Genomic DNA, 5,318 nt, shown 5'->3' with positions numbered 1-5,318 from the left:
TGATTATTTCTCCAGCTCCATCCCTGCAAGTTCATCAAGGATTGTCTGTGTCTGTAACTGCTATTAATTTGCTGCTATAATAGAAAGTGTGCTTCATTGCCTACATTAGCTAATCCATTCTCCTTCTGAAGTTTGGAAATCTCTTCTCCCTCCTAGGCACTTCTTGTTTGGTGAGATTAGTAGTTGGTAGGTTCTAATCCACCAAGGTTCTTGTATTTTCCCTGTGGTTTCACGGTACCCTTTCCACAACTACTGTTTTACATTTTTTGTTAACGACATGGTAAAACGCATATAATGCATATAATTTAATAATGCATAGAACTAGAAATCCTACATTCCAACTGAGATATAAAACATTTGCATTATCAAAGAAAGTTTTCTTATTCTCCTTTCTAGTTAGTACTGTACAGTCTCTGCCAAGGCAAGCACTGTTCTGACTTCTACTACCATTAATTACTTTTGCCTATTTTGAATGTCCATAAATTAATTGTATCATTTTATTGTATTTGTGTCTTTTTTTTTCTCAACATTATGTCGTTGAGATTCATGATATAGCTATACTGGGAATATAATACGGCTTCTTTTTCTGTATTAGCCCACCACATGAGCATATCACAGTTTATCTGTTATCCATGGGCATTTGGGTGGTTTCTAGTTATTGACTTTTATACATAAAGATATTAAGAGTATTCTCATAAAATCTTTCTCTGAAAAAATATTTTTATTTTGCTTTGATAATCAAAGAGAAGTAGAATTGGTAGGTCATGGAGAATGTGTACATTTATCATTATAAGAAACTAGCAAATAGCCAGACAAGTAGATGTTTCCTATAATCCCAGTTATTCAGGAGGCTGAAGGATCACAGGTTTAAGGCCAACTTGGACAACTTAGAGAGACTGTGTCAAAATAAAATAAATAAAAAGGGGACTGTATGTAGCGCAATGGTAAAGAACTTGCTTAGCATGCATGAGAACATAAGTCTCATCCTTAGCACTGCAAAACAAACAATAAAAAACAGGCCAACAGTTTTTCAAAGTGGTTGAATGATTTTATATTCTATAAGTCATGCATAAGAGTACCAATTGTTCTATATTTTTGCTAACGCTTCAGGTGTTATATCATCTTTGTAATTTTAGGTATTCTAATAACTGTATACGGGGTTTGACTTGGTTTCTAAAATGGAAGGCCTGGGATTTAGCTTAGTGATTCTGCAGCTTGCCTCACAAGCACAAGGTCCTGAGTTCGATCCTCAGTACTAAAAACAAACAAACAATAAAATAGACGTCTTTTCAGTGAGTATTAACCATTTGTTAATCCTTTGTGAAGTGTCCCAGTCTTTGACGCTAAGAGCGTGAATAGAAAGGAGAGCATGTGCTTCAAAAAAAAAAATTATGAGTTATTTTTATTTTCTTACTGCAAGGCCTTTGCAGATACATATTTTGCCAATATTTTCTCTCATTTGATACCTTTTCTTTCCAAATTCTATGGATTAGATGATAATGTTCTGTCAATGTCAATTTCTTATTTAATCATTTTAATGTGATTATCTATGAAAATGTTCCTGTGTTTCAAAGGTACATACTTACGCAGAAGGAAACATGAGAGAGATTACAAATGTGGAAAAAATGTTAACATACAAGAAATTTGAATGAAGGGTAATAATCAGGAATTCTCTCTACTAGCAACTTTACTATAAAATTATTTCAATATGAAGTTTTTGTTAAAAAAAGAACGTGTAACATCAAAGAAAGCACTTTAATCAGAGGAAGGTGCTATGGACTGAATTTTTATTTCCCTCTCGTATTCCTATGTATGTTGAATACTTGGGAAATGGGCCCTTGCAAGGTAAACAGGTTTAGATGGAGTCATGGAGGGCCACAGTGATAGTTAAGTTCCTTTACAAGAGGAATTGACACCAGAGCCTTTTCTCTCTCTCCACATGGAGCTATGGAAAGAAGGCAGCTGTCTGTTAACCAGGAAGAGGACTCTCACCAGACACTGAGTCTTGTAGTACCTTAATCTTGGACTTTCAGGTTAAGCCACCCAGTCTGATGCATTTTGTTATAGTACCTTGAACTGATTAAGACAGAGGGGCTAATCAGACTTCATGTGCTTGTATGAAGTTAAATCAGACAAGAACTAAAGTATATTGGAAAAGTGTGTAGAGGCTAATTAGCAGAAGTCTTATGTTCTACACATAAATTGTGTTCAGGGGGATACATATTGGCATGCCATGTGTGGCATACTATTTTAGAACAATTAATCAGGCAAAAACATCCTTGAGGTGATGAAAGACTAGCTGGAGATGGAAATTGATATACAACAAAGCAGAGAATAGAGTCTCAGATGTGGGTAGTAGTAATGAGAATGGAAAAGAAGGTACAGCTACTGTAACCAAGAGAAAAATGTAAATAAGGGCAAGCCTTCTAGTTTCACTTGCCTTTAATTGATTTTTAAATTTACCTATGTGGAAGTCATGCCTCTGAGCATGCATTATCAGTCATTTAGTAGCTTTGCCACTGATGACATCTCTGACAGAAGCCTCCTAATGGGTTAAAATTATTATCCAGCAAAAATTACTTTCTGCTCTCCTCTCTGTTCTGCATCTTAAGCTGCAAGGTTAACTACTCCTGGGAAAAGAAACTAAAAAGATATGAGTCATAGAACTTACTAATCGGTAACCTTTCTTTAGATTGACCTTTTGATAACAGCAGCTTTCTGATCAGTGCCTGGAAAAAACTGACCACCACAGAACTTGTGACTCTTTCATCCCTCCCCAGCCCAAGACTAAAAAGATATTTCCACCAAAATAAATAACCTTTGTGCCTGTGAGTCCTACACAAGTTGAGTTTTATGGCAAGAGCCTTCCATCTTCTTTGATATGCTAGCTTTGCAAATACATTTTTTCCCTGTTCCAACAATTTTTCCTCAAATCTTGGTTCTTTTTGGGTGGCAATAACAAACTTGGGTTTGGTAAGAATACGAAAAACATTATAGTACAGTAGCTCTGCATGGGCCTTAGACAGCTGTAATTTTCCAAAGCTTCCCAGAAAATTCTGATAGAGCCAAACAGGAACTTTGAGAAAAGAGGAGTACTGGTACCACATAGTGACATTAATAATGACAACGACTCCTGAATAAAGACTGATGGTAAAAGAGAAAAAAACCGAGGCCAAAGAAATGAAAGACTACAGTGATATACCTTTGAGTTTAGTTACTACAAGACAGGATTCCTAAACAAAAGAAAAGTTCAATACAATAAATTCACGAGGCTCATAATAAACTGGAGAACTGTGTGTATCAACTGGAAGTAGCACCAGACATTTGAGTGGGAGCTACTCAATATTGTTAAGCACAAAATGTTTATAGTTTTATTAAATTAAAATGCATTTGAAATTTTATTTCATATATTTGGAGGGCAGAATTAATGCATTAATGTATGTGTGATACAACACAAGCTGTATCCACTCCTGCTCCCTTACTTCATCTCCCTTATTTTTATTCTGAGCTATAAAAATCTCCCATGCATTCTTAAAGAGTCAACTGCCTTGCCAAAAGTCCTCCTAGTTGTATAGTTTATTTTATGCAGTTTCTACCTCACAGCGCTCCACAAAACAGTGTAGAGAAATGCTTTTGTGCAGTGGCCATGCTAATCTTCTCTGTATCTTTCCAACTTAAGTATATGTGCTGAGAACCAAGACTGATTATGCGAAGGTACAAATTTCCAACAATGAATGTCATTATATTATATACATTAAATGTACCAATCAAATTAACACAAATTAAAAAAAAGAGAAATGCTTTTGTGCATTCATGTCAAATGGGAGCGAAAAGTCACTGTGTCGTAGTCAAAAGAGCAAAATATTTATCCTTTTCCCTTTTCTCTCCTTTTCCTCTCTTAAACAGAAGTAATCATGTAATAGTTAATATACTTTTAAAAAGATAAAATTTGGCTAATCCAGAAGGTAAATATATAGGCAGATGATAGCATTAAATGAATTACACCAAGCATCTGTCTTGTCAAGGTGGTCAATAAATGGCGGCCCTGTCTCCCCACAGACACAGCATTAAAGAATGAAAGATAGAAAAAGTTGCCATACAGTTAAATTTAAAAATTAATTTCATTTGTGTTTTGCTGTCAACCTCAGTTATTTTCAAAGGCAAGAAATTATATTGGATCTTGGGGTACTAAATATTTTCCCAATGGAGTACAGAAAGGTTACAAAGTAACCTTCAGGAGTACTTTTTTTCTTATTGTGGGAGGAGAGAGAGAGAGTAGGCAAAGAACTCTGGGAACAAAATTGTCTCTCCCACTAATTCTATCAGCTAGAGATTCAAAGTAGCTGACGAGCTGTTCTTTTGAAGCACAGAGGTCTCATGAGGTTATGCCACACTTGCATCTGACTGTCATCAAACAAATAGTCAGATTTAGCTAAATTTCAAGGCAGAAAAGTTTGTGGCAGGGGACGGAAATGTGAAGAGGAAAATGTCACAGACTCCTGATATCAGAGACCCCGATGGCATGACGGCCCTTCCGGAGGGTGGGGAAGAAATGGTAGGTGGCAGCAAGGTTTCAAAAGAGAGATAGGCAACAGCTGAGTGCAGAGTTGATATTTTGTACAGAGATCAGAAAGCAATGGGCGTGCCGCTCATCTTCCAGCATGACTTTCAGATGACTACGTTAAGGTATTTAGACTTTTCTCCTATTTTCATGCAAAGATTATAATCCTTACAAAAATCTTGCAAGACAGATATTATGTCCTTATTTCCCAGATGAGGAAACTTACTCAGATAGGAATTTCATAGCTTGCTCAAGATTTCATGAAAGCTCATAAATATAAGTGAAAATTTTGACCCTAATTTATTTTAGCCACAAAACATTATCTTCAAAGGAATCCTCTGCTTTTGGCAGGCTACAAATCTCATCTTTGCTCTACAGAGCGCGTTCTTCTCAGACTAGAGCTGAGTTCAACTCAGTGTCTTTCTCATCAACCCCTGTCCTTTTATAGGAGAGGATCAAAGTCAGCAAGGAACTCAGACTGAATTCAGATCCCTGGGGTTGACACTTTGGTGTTATGTAGCTGTCAGTATGCTCCCCCATTAGTAAAAGAGATGATTTTATCTTAGTTTTCTTGTTGAGTTATCAATTGATGCATACAAAATCACCTTATATTTTAGTGGCTTAATAAATGGTATTTATTATTTTCATGATTCTGTAATTTGATCAGGATTTGTTAGGGATAGTTCAGAGTTTTGAGTAGCTTAAAGACTAAGGACAGAATCGTCTGAAGGCTCCATTACTCATGAGACCAGCAAGT

The 5,318-nt window shown here is 36.1% G+C and overlaps 1 pseudogene; it reads right to left on the bottom strand.

Annotated features, from left to right (window-relative positions):
- Positions 1-3,633: 3,633 nt before the first annotated feature.
- Positions 3,634-3,701, bottom strand: LOC117283474 (annotated as a pseudogene).
- Between the last annotated feature and the right edge of the window lie 1,617 nt (positions 3,702-5,318).

Source organism: Fukomys damarensis, unplaced genomic scaffold, assembly GCF_012274545.1.
Source record: "Fukomys damarensis isolate Sample0158 unplaced genomic scaffold, DMR_v1.0_HiC HiC_scaffold_26, whole genome shotgun sequence".
Taxonomy (NCBI): domain Eukaryota; kingdom Metazoa; phylum Chordata; class Mammalia; order Rodentia; family Bathyergidae; genus Fukomys; species Fukomys damarensis.
Note: the sequence above shows the minus strand (reverse complement) of the source record. Positions and strands in the feature narration are given on the sequence as shown.